Source organism: Passer domesticus, chromosome 4 (assembly GCF_036417665.1).
Source record: "Passer domesticus isolate bPasDom1 chromosome 4, bPasDom1.hap1, whole genome shotgun sequence".
Lineage (NCBI taxonomy): Eukaryota > Metazoa > Chordata > Aves > Passeriformes > Passeridae > Passer > Passer domesticus.
The window spans coordinates 71,382,608-71,397,157 of record NC_087477.1 but is presented as its reverse complement, the minus strand read 5'-3'; the positions used below and the strand labels follow the sequence as shown (position 1 = coordinate 71,397,157).

Sequence of the window (14,550 nt, the reverse complement as noted above, 5' to 3'; positions counted from 1 at the left end):
CCCTCAAGAGACACTGACAGACAAGCAGGAGATGTAAAACGGTGACACAGGATCTGTGTGACATCCAGCCTTGTCACTCCGTGGGCTGCCAGGGTCAGCCACAATGACAGGGTGGAACAGAAACAGGAACAGGAACATGCTGCAGTCTCTGGGATGTCTGGAAAGACACAGGAGGCACACAGGGAGCAGGCGGAAAGGGACATCTCCCAGGAAATTTGGTGGTCATTGCAATGTCACTACACATCCAAAGCAGTGCCATATCTCAACTTATTCCCACAGCTTACATGGTTTTTTGTCCTTCCTAATTTCAACACCTCTCTAAACACATGACCTACAGGGCAGAGAGTTCTGCAGAAGTACAAAATTTCTGATATGAAAGAAAGCATTTAAGAGACAATATGTTAACCACAATTTTTGGTTTTAAGATGACAGCAAGGCAGTAAATACCAGGTATTGTATGAGGTTACCCTCAGGAAGAGCACTTAAAAGACATGTACAGTTCTGAATTATTTCCTCCAAGCTTTACACAGAATTTCTTCCTCTGTAAAAAGAGACATAATCAGCTTACATGCACCACACTTTCTCTCCCTCCTTAGGTTTAAGGCATGCTTTTCAACTCACCAGTCCTGCTGTTTACTAGTTGCTGCCCTGTCTGGCAGCTTTTGCCAGACTGACTTCATTTTGAATTCAAATCCTCACTCAATTTTCACAACACAAATAAATTTCACCAATCACTCTAACCTGGTCCCTAGCCAAGGTGAGATGAATTAGTCACATGTAAATTAAGATAGATGCACATCTGATGCAAGTCACTGTATTTATCAAAAAAACCCCAGCTCCATTCCCTCCACTGGGGACCAAGATTTAAAGAGGAAACAGTGAAGCAGGGCCACAGCAGATGTCAGGACACAGCAGCAATGTTGGCAATGGCCACAGCCTGCAGGGCCAGCAGCACCACCAGCAGCCTTTGAAGTTTCTGCCATATGCAGCATCAACACCTTCTTTCACTAAACTGTTGTAGGATTCAGCATCCAGTGTTAACTCTCATGTGTCCTTTGGGGCAAGTATGATGTACCTGAGCAGCCTTTCTACACCAAAAGAAAAAGCAAAGGACAAAAGGCACAGGTTTACCTTTATCTTGGGGCTGATTTTGAGAGCGCTTTGTTTTTCAGCAAGAGCGGGGAACATTTATGAACCAAAAACTGTGTCAGGAGAGAAGCGTCTGAAGCTTAAAAATAATAAGGAATTCTTTTCTCTGCTTTCTCCTTCTGCCATTTTTCCCGTGTCTGCTCTCAGTCTGGGAGCAAGGGCTGTGTTTGTTTAGCCAGTACTTCACAGCCCCTGTGGAAGCAGCATTCATTGCTGCACACTGCTATCTAGTGGTACAGCTGCAGATGGTCGGGGGAAGGAAGGGCGAGCAGACCTCATCCCAGGTGCCACTGCTTTTGCACTCTGAACATCTCTATTATGACAAGAGAATCTGTGAGCTTATAAATATTCACTCCCCTTAAATAGCCAGCACATGTGAAAATAATGTAATTTGTGACAAATTTTCTTTTGGACCAATGGGTGAGTCTAGCCCCATATGATTATAGAAGATGAAACAAAAGGGATATTTGAAAAGAGAAGTTACCTTCCTTAGGAAGAGAGAAGGTAGAAGAGAAATTACAGACCTCTCCTCCTTAGTTATTGCTCCCTGAAGGAGCACATTTGTTGGAGGATAAGAATAAGAGTGGCTGAAGTTAGAAGGAACCTCTGGAAATCACCACATTCAAGTTCTCTGGACAAGCAGGGCCACCTAGAACCAATTGTCAAGGACCAGGTCCTGGCTTTTGAATAGGATAGGAATTCCACAACTCCAGGCAACCTGTGCCAGTCCACAGTCACCCTCAGAGTAGAAAAAATTAGTGTCAGAGGAGATGGTTTCTGTTCTGTGCCTGCAGGGCCTAACCACTGCCAGCAGCAAGAGTGTCTGAGCAACCCCTCTGAGCTCTAGTTCAGAGAGGGAGAAAACAATGGCTTATAATCAGGAAGGGAACAGTTTGAGATTCTCATCTTTATTGCACTGACAAGAACAATCGTGTTGCCTGTGGAAAAGTCATCCCACATACATAATCTGAAAAGCACCAGACATTAATTGAACTAAGATAGTAGTCGGGTCTTAAAGATGAGGACTTCTTAAATTGAATTATCTGTCATAAATTTGGATCACTGTTATTTCTCAAACATGGGTTCAAACTCCTGATCTGTATTACTGTAACAGCTACTAATCACCAGTGAGACATTATCCTACAACCTGCCAGACTTCTGCTTTTTTCTTGGGTATTAAATATACTGCATGAGCCATCACTCTGTACAAGCTCTTCTTTCTCCTGCTCTGTAGTAGTAAATGATGAGGATGTAATTATGGCTTAGAAATAGTTTAATTAAACAATTAAATTTGTAGAGGTTAATCCTGTTTGATCAACTATTTTCTCTCAATGTCCTCAGTTCCTCTGAACTTTCTGGGTGCTGGGTATCTGTAGTGCCGCCACCACCATCTCTTCAAAACAAAATGAAACAAAAAGTTAAACAAATGACAAAAGAAGAGGGGAGACATGAACTGAGAGTAGCCCAAGCTGCTCTTGGTAGCTTACTGGGAAATTAAAGAAGCTGCTTTCTTCTGCATGCTTCAGTGCTTGGGTAGGAAAATAGTTTGGAAATATAGTATGTCTTAATTTGTCTGCTGAAAATGTGCATCTGAAGACGAGCTGCTCTGTAATACTGGATCTGCCATGAGATATGATTAAGCAGAAGAAAAACATTTGAGGTCTGGGATGAACATCTGTTGAGATAATGAGCAGCAGAGTGATTGTTCTGGAGGCAAACAAATTACAACCCTTTCACCTTACATCACAGCCATACCCAGTGGAAATGGGAAAGGAGGCCTGAGCAAAGCTAAGACTGAATGGGAGGGTATAAGTGGAAAACAGCCCTGGCTGGGAAAGCTCAGCTCCTTGAAGTCTGAAAAAATATTGCCAGAAAAGCTCAGACAGGAGTTGATGAAAACACATTTGTTTTAATGGATGATACTGTAGGTCCTACCAAACTTATCTGGTAAAAGACCACCTATATCTTACTTCTTCCTCCAACTCACACTCTTCCAACCCTTGCTGCAGTAGCACTGTGTGATTGTGACAGGATCCTTTTGATCAGGCACTCCTTAACTAGAGACAACCTAGTCCCTGAGTTTTCATCATGTGAAGTTGCTGCTGACCACACCACAATAACACACTCCATGTCATATGGTTTTACCACAGTACTTACAGTGTATCTGGAGTGAACAGAGCCCCATTTCTTCCTAAGACTCAATATGAATCCCAGGAATGTGGAAAATGCACACACTTGAAACACTACCAGTCTTGGGTCCAAAGTTTTGTCACAAAATAATTTCATAAAAGCATTAAAACAGCTTGGATCTGGTTTAGTGTCTTGTCTTTGGATGCAGCATTGCACACAGGAGCACAGAGGAGGCAGAAAAGTGAATGATTCCTTTTCTTTATTTTCCCAGGACTTTTATGCTCTCCCTTCAGGATTTTGAGACAAAAAAAAAAAAATCAATTTTGCTGTTTATTGCCCTTCTTCAATTAAATAATTTGCTCAAAACACTGGTGCAGCTTGCTGCCCACCAGGCTCCCCAGGTCCTTCTTGGCAGAGATGCTCTCCATCAGATTGCCCCCAGCTGGTGCCCGGGGTTATTCTTCCCCAGGTGCAGGAGCCTGCATTTGCCTTTGCTGGATTTCAGGTGGTTCACATCTGCCTGCTTTTCCAACCTGCCCAGATCCTTCTGAAGGGCTGCACAGTGCTCAGGGTGATCAACCAAAGCTCCTCTGAGCTTTGTGCCATCAGTGACCTTTCTGAGGAGGCATTTGCCCCTTTGTCCAAGTCGTTGATGAACAAGTTAATCACCTCTGGCCCCACATACTGAGTTGTACAAGCTGAGGGAAACAAAACCTTCACCGCAGCTGATTTATTCTAAATGGAAAGTGCATATGTTGCCATTGCTCCATTTGCTGAAATGTTGCAGATATTTGTCCTGCTGAACACTTATCCTTTGGAGCCTCTACATTACATGTGCATATTGTGAAACATGGATCTGTCATCCAGGGTAGGAAAGCAGAGGATTAAGGCAGTAATGGCAGGTAATTCTCCGGCCTAAGAAGGCAGGAGAGCACGTGTTGTTGTCCTAATTACTGCCATGCCCAATTCGCTGGGAAAACTGCCAGGGAACAGATTCAGAGTAATGCATCTGAGCAATGAATAACTTACATAAACAGTCTTAAGTACAGTAATTCATCCGAGTTTTGTCTGCAAGACGTTACACAGCCATGTCCAATGGAAATGAATCAGTATCAGGCTTGCCTGCCTGCCCTTCCCAGGGGGGCTGTCATTAAATCCTTGCTGAGTCACTGCCTTGCTGTGGTTAAGACTAAAGAGCTCAGGACTAAAGTACATTATAGTAAAAATTTATTTGACAAAATTTAGTCCAAATTCTATTGTCAGGTACAGTAGTGCTGCATTGTACAGTGTGTGGTCACTCTGATGCTGCTCTGAAGTAAAAACCCACATTTCACAGCTAGAGAGGAAGCAGTATTTTCATCCTTTGAAAACCATGCCAGCTCATTAGAAACTCCTGATTTACTTCCCAGCCATGCATGCACTCAAAAGAGATTTCATCGTGGACAGTTAAAAAGATAAATCTGTACAAGCAATAATGGAGAGAACCACATAGATAGCACTGCAGCATCCCAATACTGGCTTGATTTGGGAAGAAAGGAATCTTGCATATCTCTCTCACTGTAAAGGAGACTTTGTGGAGGGGGAAGAAACATGGCCAGTTTGTGGATTCATGTGGAACAGCTGAGACATCACTTGGAATTTGAAATGCAGGTAAGGGGATTAATTTATCTAGTTTGAACTGAAAGCTCTAAAATGTTCAAACCTTGTGATTCAAAAGATCAAATAACAAAATTAAGGGAAGAGTATAAAATTTGAAATTTTAAGATTTGTCAGAGAACCAGGTCACTTTCAAAGAGACCTAAATCCTTGACAGAAACTAAACTAGTGTCGCATGTTAAACTGCTGCCATGTATTTGAAGTGAATGGATCTATGCTAATATCTGCCAGCTGATCAATAGTTACATCACTGTACCATTCAGCTGTGAAGATTTTCCACCATAATGTTGAAAAATATTTCTGTAAAAGTAACTTGTTTGACTACAACATTCTGCTGCTTTTCCTTCACATGGTAGACTCCTGGATTTATTTACAATACGGAAGGCCAGTAATTACTTTGTTTGTGAGTTTAACTTTGACAAAAAAAAAAAAAGACACCAATATAGAATAAATCAGACCATGGAAATAATTTTGCTAAAATAAAAGCACAACTGACCTCTAGTGGCTGCTTGTCAAAATTAAAGTTGCTGAAATACTCTGGAAAAAAAATCACCACATTTTTCTGATTAAGTCTTCATGATGGATTCAAAGATTCTTTTTTCCTCTATTTCTCTAGGAAGTATCATTTTTCCTGATGCATTTATTTGCAAATTCCAAGTCTCCTCTAGATAATATCTCAGAGTTTTGCAAGAAAGATAAAAAAGATAAACTCAAATGTTTGTTCCCTTTACCAAATTTTAATTTCTATTTTCCATATTTAATTTTTTTAAACGTACTTTTAAAAATATCTGTGGTGAATAATTGATTAATTTGGTAGCACATTTATACCTCTGCCTCATGTGTTATCCTAAGCCTTTTGGATCAAGTGGGTACAGCTCAATTTTTTAATATACAGTGAAATGGAGTTATGCATTTTAAGCAGCCATCCCAAGTCCCAGTCAGTTAAGTCCATAGGTGTGTCCTGGACAGGGCTGGAAGGGCATGGTGTGACCATCTACTCACAGCTGCTTTGCTTAAGGAGGAGCCCCAATTGCCTTACTGCTTTGAGAAGAGCTTAATCTCTTACCCAGTTGAGGCCAAGGGTGGTTCTGGTACCTCCTCCTCTCTTGCTCCCCTCACCTGCCTGCTGGGTGTGAGATTTCCTCTGGGATCCCTCCTCCATGGCCTTCTCCGTCTCACCCATCACATCACAACCAGGCAGAGGGGGCTGTCACGAACACATCATCCATCCAACACTGATGTGAGGGTATCTCAAGTGCTTGCAAATTTTGGGGTTTTGTTCTTCCTGCAGATGAAATGGCTTTCTTCATAAAAGCTTCCATTGTTCTTTGGAAAATACCTGTGTGGAGAGCTTTTGCTCAGTCTGCCTTTTGTACTTCAGCAGGCTCCCATCACTCCTGCAGGGTGTCAGAGCCATGAGTGTGGGGCACAAGAGAGGAGCCCGTGCACATTATCCAGCATGTTGTGGGCAGGAGACCAAAGGCTGGCTCAGCTTGGAGAAGCACTTCAAACCACAGCACCTACCTGTGTTCAACCTGCTTTGATGCCCAGTTGGACCAGCAATCAGCACAGTGGTGTGGCCTAAGGATAGAAGCAATGTCCTTTGGGTAAAGGTAATTATTATTATTATTCAAGCAGCTGAGAAGCTGCTGCACTCAAGAGTGTCTCTGCTTCTTCCAGCTCTACCAGTTGCCATTGTAGCATACTTTCCCCTGCTTGGTTTGTGTTTTCTGGGCATTGGCAGGGAGCTGTGAATAAAGTCTATAATTCCTTGAGACCTCCAGAACTGGTTCCTCTGTGTGAAGTCACCAGTTCTGATGCTGTCACTAGGCTGAAGATTGGACATGTTGGCACATCTGTACTTCAATCAAACTTCCACACAGCTGGGTCAAGGTCAGTGCTTGGCTCACGGGTGGCTCAGATGGGGGTGCTCCTGCTCCTACTGGCAGTCACTTGCCCTGGTGACAAAGCAGCTCAGGACAAAGCCTGCAAATGACCTGGGTGGGCTTCAGACTGAGCTTTAACTGAGACCCTTGCAGGCTGCTGCTGGCACCCTTTTATTCATACTGACATTCTTAAAAAGCCAAGACAACAGAAGTTTTTGAAATGGAGCCTAGATGCATAATATTTTTCTTGTAAATCGGTCTCAGAAATTGCACTGGGCCTGTACAAATTTCCAAAATGCTGAAAACTTGTATTGACGTGTGTTTGAGAAGTTCCAAATCAAGTCACTGTAATACCGTATAAAAATAGCTAAAATGGAAAATCGTCAACAGAAAAACTAGAGCACTAAATGATCTATGTTATTATTCCCATAGTGATTAACATACTGCATTTTCCCAGCCTGTTGCAATTTATTAGGCCATGTTCTTCTGTATCAGTATCAAATATTATTTCATTATAAAAACTTGTGTGCTTGTTAACAAAAAAGAATCCAAATTAACTGTCAACATATGTTACTTTCACTTTTTCAAATTAGAGTAAGCAAACTGGCTCTAATTAGTTTGCTGATTAATGAGTGCATGGTAAGCAAGAGAATTACATTAAGAACAATTTCCAGTTTACACTGGTTAGGAGGAGGTAAAAAAATCATTTTTCAACAGGGATCAAATAAATCTACAGAACCCCATTTTTTTACAATGCTGTGAAAATATGCAAGGCATCACATTGTAAATTGCTGGTTAGGTCACTGGAGCAGGATGAATAAATACTCTTTGCCATATGAAATTGGCTAGTTAAATGAAGATCACAAAATTGTTTGTTGCTATATAAGGCTCATTTTTGCTATAAAAAGAGCAATTTTAATTTACAGGGGCTTAAGGCAATTTTCCATCTAATTTTATGTTTTATAATGTCTGCTAAAACACTGGTGCCTTATTAGTTTGTGTGGTCGAATATATATTGTTTCCAAATTTCAAGGCTATTGATTTATCTTGACCAAAGAAAAACAGGGTCAGCTTTTTTTTCCTAAATTCTAAGAAAAAATCCACACAGGTCACATTAAGACAACTAAAGTAACTGCATCATAGATACATCTCTTTTTGTGACCAATAGAAAAACAGTCTGATTTATTTGGGTATGAGTAATGACAGGTTAACTTCACTGCTCAGAACTATAATCCTTCCCATGCCATTTTTTGCGCTGCAATTTCACTCCTAAAACCCTTAAAACTGAAGTGAATTAAATGGCTGCTATAACACAGAAACAGCTGGATAGACACACAGCACGATTCCTTGAACATTTGAGCCCTGTTTTCTCCAGCAAAGGCCCTGGCAGCCAGGTCAGAGGAAGCTTGAAAGCTTTTCATCATCCTGTGGATCAGAGGCTCCAGTTTCCTCCCACCTGCCCTCCCCAGCACCCACAGTGGGAGGATGAGGGCACTGCCCTGTATCCATCAGCCCAGCCCTGGGCAGGGCTGGCCTTGTGACCACCCGCCCCCACAGAGGCAAGAGGAACCCAAACTCTTGTTAATAGATCCCTTGGGGTGGATTAGAGAGGAAAGACACCTGATGGTGGTTTTTTTGTCAATATGTATGTGTAGGGTTTCATTTAGAACAATTTGGCTGCAATGGAAAGCAGGAATTTAGTTAGCATTATCTGTAGTAATATGGGAATATGAAAGCATAAAATATTACTTAAGATAGGGAAAAGAAAGAAAGAGAAAGGGTAGAAAGATACATAATCACCACCAGTGGGGCTTGACTGTTGCAGTTTAGATGTCCACTGGTCAAAGTCGTGGTCTTGATCCATCTTGATCTGTTGAAATTAGCAGAAGAAACCCCCAAAACACAAAGTTCGATGGGATAAAATATGCCTCAGGCTGGCTGGTGCCTCCCCTGGGTGGGAGCTTTCAGTCCTGTGGTGGAAGGCTCCAGAAATTATCCAGAGGGTGCTTGGGGGCTCTTTGATGTTTCATGACACCTTCTCAGCTGCCCCTCTCTTCAGCACAGCAGAGCCAGCAATGCCCCATCAGACCTTCCCGGGGTGTGTACAGGGCAAGGCAGAGCAATTAGCAGATAAAAGCACCTTCCCACCTCACCCCTAATCGGCCTCAAATTACAAAGAGGTTTGTAGCCTCCAGGTGGGGATAGTTCACTCCTCTGCCTTATTCAGACCAGCCATTACACACCCAAAAACTCACCTCCTCCTTTGAGGGATGCAAACCTCACCTCAGTTAAGCACCTTGGAACCTCCACAAATGGGTAAATGAGTAATTAATCTTTAATAATCCAGTCTTTCAGTGTCTCCACTGCTCAGGAAAATCAATCATCTCACTTCTTGGCCATGATACAGTAAAGAGGGCAACAAGCAAAACATCAGCCGTCCACCTACAGGCTAAATTGCTCTGAAACCTTGGCCATTGTACATATTATGTAGTCCAAAAAGCAGACAATCTTGCAGACAAATGTTTTTTTTGTTTTTTGTTTTTTTTTTTTGTTTTTGTTTTTGTTTTTTTTTTTTTTAGTTTCTTAATTAATACCCCTTTCTCTGTCCTTATTTCAGACACAGGGTCTCCAAAAGCCAAGAAAGTATCTAGGCCATTTGTGTTTCTTCGCTGGCTCACCATGAGATATAGAGGACAAGGAGTGATGGATTTGTGGTTGGCTGGGACTTCATGGCAGATCTATTCTGACAACACCCCGAGTTTCTAATATTTTCCTTTTCTGAGTCCATCTGCACTGCACCCATAGCAATACTACAACCCAGCTGTGGCACTCAGCCCACTGTACACACTGAATGAACTCAGAGCAAGGCTGATCTCAAAGACATTTCCGCCAAAGACTTTTCCAGCTTATGCTTCTCAGACAGTGGCATTGTATCATCTTTGCTCCAGAATTTCTCCAGCTTCTGTTCTTCCTTTCTGCATTCACCCCAATTTTTTCTTCCTGTCATCATTAGTTCTTTCTGCCTTCTCTCTCTCAGGTGTGTCACAAGCTTTTACCTCAACTACATCCTAATGCCATTTAACTGAACAGTTTTATTTTCAGGTCACATGACTGTATTCTGAAGAAAGAAATTTTTTTAGTGCCACTGAAATGGGCAATGTGAAAGTTTGAAAGCAGCCAGTGCAGCAGACCTGTGTGTCATTATCAGTGCTGCAACAGGCTCATCTGGATGCATCAGTGAGAGATGTGTTCTCAGCACTTACCAAAGTCAAACCATGTTTATTTTCTGTCTAAATAGTGACAGCCTTATGTTAGGAAACTGGGCAGCACTTGTGGGAGTGGATAATACCGTGCCTATTAGAAAGCCAGTTCTTCCATTCTTTTGACTTCTGAATTGATGCTGATATGGAGGGGCAAAAAAGATCATTTCCTGAGCCAGCAGCCCTGTTTTGTTGTACATTTCTTTGTACTGGTACTGCACAGAAAGGAGAACTCTCACCAAAAGTTTGCAGATACCTCTGCCTGCTTCCACACTAGTCTGAGCTTAGGTGTTGCTGAAGAGTTGGAATAGGAAACTGGCTCAGTGCATGCAGCCCCTGAGCCCAGCTTGGCAGGAGGTGGCAGTGGCCTGGTGGGAGCTCCTTTCTGCCAGCTGGGTTTGGCTGAAGAGGGGAACACTATCAAGGACAAATGGATCTGGGAGAAAGATGCAAGATAGGGGCTGACAAAGGTGTATGGGCTGTTTCTAGGTGGTCAAGGACAAAGGTTTGTTTTTTTGTGAAAGTTTTTGTGCACAAAGTTTTTTGTGCAAGTTTTGTGTCCAAACAGAGACAGCCCCATCCCTCTTCTGCCCAGAGGAACCCCACAGCTGCACTGTGAGTATAGTAACATTTGGTAAGTGCTGTCCCACAAAAAGAATGAGCTCAGGTCCTTTACTGACATAAATAGGATTCATGTGATTATCCTAATATGAAGCTTTAGCAGATGTTCCAAGTAATTATCTTTCCTTTCCATGATCACAAAAAAAATCACACAAACATTTTCAAAAAAACTTTATTTTTTTTAAGTTAGCCAGGATTTCTGGTCATAAAGAATAATGGCAAAAGCAAGCGTTTTTTCCTTTGCATGAAAATTCTTGGAGCAGCATGCAAACAGACCTTCTTGTGGTATTAATATTGCCCCATTTATGCTGAAGCTATGCAAACAGAGACATATAAAACTGTGCTCCTAAAAACTTAGGTTGCCAATAAATATTTTTACCACTTTTAATTTATACCGTTTGCAACTTTGCCCTTTGCAGAAAAGTGATCCCAGAATGCAAGCTAAGTTATTCTGAGGTTACTGAAGCTATCAGACATTTAAAATAAACATAATTTGTGTTCCTCTGAACTTAACCTGTTGCTTCTTTGAAAAGATTTGACTTGGCAGTTTTCAAAGTTTGACCTCATGGACCAGTGACAAAAATATAGAAGTTTTAGCTTGACTTGATATCAAGCAGCAAGTAAATCTCCTGAGGTTTACTGCCTCAGGAGATTTGAGTTCCCATCTTGACCTTACTGTATAAGCCCTTGCTGCAAATATTGGGTGTATTTTCACAAGGTTACCACTCTCCAGTTAGCTGTCTTGATATCTCAGTGTTTAAAAAGTCTGAGTATTAAATAGATTTATTGTACCTTGGCACATAAAGATACCAACATATATTCCATTAAAACAAAAACATAGCTTCAGGCTTCCTTTACAAGCTTACTGAGTTAATGGAAGTTACAAATTCTCACCACACTGAAAAATTGGTGTGAAAAACCAGCACTTCTATTCTGGTGCCTACATAGTGCCTGCTGGATTTACTATCTAATTTTCACAGTGCTTAAGGTAATATTCATCTTTAAGAGGTGCAAGTTGTGCCTCAAATAGCTGGCTTTTAAGTGAGAAAGTAGTTTGAAGTAATGAACCTGTGCATTTTAATTTTTCTTAAGACTTTTGGGTTCAAACTCCAAAAATTTTATCCATATTCAGTAGGAGGAGAAAAAGGACAGGAAGAAGTTCTCACACAGTAATTGAATATGTGAGCTGTGGAATTCAAAGGAAAAACAGACGATTGTGACAAAAGCAGGGTAGCTTGCAACTCAGGCTGCCTCAGGAGTTGCTGAAACTAGTTCTGAGCTATTATATTTACAGTTAAGTGAATAAAAAAGAGAATATTTAGAAGGTCATGGGCAACCTGACTTTCTTAATTTTTGAGTGTTTGACTTAAAAAATTTTTGACTGTTCTTTTAGATACATGTGTAAATGCTCACGCTTCTACTAATGTGTAGAACCACATAGTTTTAATTTCTGTTACTTCTGCATTTTACAAGGATGTTAATTATGGCAAATCTGATATTATCTATTCTAGTACTAGTTATTTACTAAAGAAACAGATAATTTTTAATTGGAATTCGCTTTGGTTTTAAGCAGCATTCAAAGCAAATTCAAAGCACTGATGTAGCTCCTAAGTGACTGGTGCTATAATTTTGGGACATAAGCCCATAAAACTTCATGCATTGGCAAGCCTCTGATCTCCTTTCATTCCAAAATTCTCGTTCTTGAGATGAAAACAAAGAAGAAATATTTGCAATTATAATGTCGTAAACTTCTATTTGCTTGTTACATGTTTTCAGCTCTCAGCCTGGAACTGAGGATGATGGATTGAAAGCTGCCAGCTTGCTAATGAGGCAGCCTCGCCTCGGGGAGGGGAAATCTGGGCAAACAGGTACAACTGCAAGAGGAGACAGCTGCAATCAAAGCATCTTCTCTGAGGACCTGGTAGTCCTGGGGGTGAAAGGATCCAGCTGCGAGCACTTCTCAGCTCTGTGCAGTCAGTACAGGGCAGCTGCAGGGCCCAGGGAATTCCCTCTGCATTTCCCAGGGCATCATGGATAGACCCTGCACAGCTGTTAAAATGTGCCCTGCTGCTGGGGATTTGCATCTACCTGCAAATTTCCTTGCAGCAGGAAGAGTTTTGTGCGTACACATGGAACAAAACAAAATAAAACCAAAATTGAGCGAGAGAGAAAGAAAGGCAACACGAAAAAAACAGGCAAACAGAGAAAGATAGTGGCAAATGTCACTGTTCAACAAAGCTCAGTTTGAATGAAGGTCAATGAAGCTGGTTGGCAATTAGCCTTTGGCTGTGTGAAGAAAGCACTTTTGACTAGTTCTTGAATTATTCTGCAGAGGTTGGTGTTATATATACTCCCAAAGTCCTCCTATGCCACCCAGCTTGCAAGCATAAAGCCAGGAAAAAATTTTACTTTTTGCCAGTTGGCTATATAATTTTCAGTGGCCAAAAGCCAACTAGTTGCTAATTGTTATTGCAGTGAAACTGAAAACAAAGCTCTTGGTATGAATACTTGGACTGTTTGTTATATTCCCTCTTGAAATTCTCCAGGAATTGCCACGAACTGCAGCTCACACTCCCAGCTCCCAAAAAGGATGAGCTGGGTGCCTGTGTCTGCACACAGCACCTGGTCTGCAGCCTTGCTGAATACTTTCCAAAGGCTTTCTACAGGTGAGATTAGCTGTCTGCTAAGAAATTGTTATTTATGTACTGTGCATGCTTAGAGTATTTTCCAAAAATCGAGTGTTTGCAGATCCATGGAGGCCTCAGCAAATGTGTGTGATGGGAGAGAGCTGGTGAAAGGTGAAATTGTTTTCAATAGTAAGGGAGATAAGTCACATCTATTTGTTATTATTTGTGGAAGAAACTCCTGAGGCAAGGAACAAGTCTTTGCTGGGTATTTGTGCAGCAGCCAGTACAACCGAGTGCTAAGCCACGACAGGGGAAAGAGGGCACTTCCATAATTCAATAAATAATAATGGTTATTTCCAAAGCTGACCGAGCAGGCACAGCTGCATCACCTGTGCTCATCCTGTGAGTCACAACCACCTAAAGTAAGCAAGAGGAAATTTTGTCTAGGATCATTTTTATCTCTCCCTCACACAACCCATTCCATAGGACAGCAACACCGAAAAAAATTGCTTCCAAGTAATTTAGACATATTGATAGGCGCCTCCATGAGTGCTTGGTTTCCACCTAGTTACAAACTGAAAGCAGATCTGTGAACCAAAGTTTTGCTTTGGTTATTAGTTATGTTCTTCCAAATACAAATTAATTGTGTCCCCATCAGATGCTTTTGCTGTGTCACAAAACATCTAGCAAGGTACAAAAGGTAAGCATCAAAGGGTGCACTTAATTCCAGCCACAATTTTAGCCCCCCATAAAGGCACCAAGCAAATACACATATTTCTCAGACTTGTACCTGCTAATGGTTTTCCCCTGGGGGGGGGGTGTCACTAGCTGCAATGGAAAGAGGGAAAAAAGATAAGGGACCTTGTGAACTAGAATTGAGGGACAGCATGTCAGAGGTGAGCAATATGTAGTGGAAATGGTGAACTTTAAAACAAAGAGACAAAGAAAATCTTGTATATTTGCCAGCAAAGGAAAGCTGTGGTGAAAACCAGCTGTGGATGCTTACTCACCGTGAATCAGCCTGTGTAGAGCCCCTCAGCAGAATCTATGCCTTTGATTTTATGACCAGTTTAACTATTTATTTTAAATTTACAAATGCTTAATGTGGTTCATGCAAACATCAGGCGTGTTCCGCGATTACACAAAATTTTTCTTTAAAAAATAGTGCTTTAGAATATCTTCCAGTTGGATAGGTAAATGCTTTATCATTAGTACATACTA

General features: G+C 41.4%; 1 long non-coding RNA gene across 1 annotated transcript; it reads left to right on the top strand.

The window, feature by feature from the left end:
- Positions 1–5,981: 5,981 nt before the first annotated feature.
- Positions 5,982–13,671, top strand: LOC135299519 (uncharacterized). The gene is made up of 3 exons (XR_010361497.1): positions 5,982–6,548; positions 6,680–6,828; positions 12,479–13,671. It is a non-coding gene; the product is annotated as an uncharacterized LOC135299519 (long non-coding RNA).
- Positions 13,672–14,550: the final 879 nt, after the last annotated feature.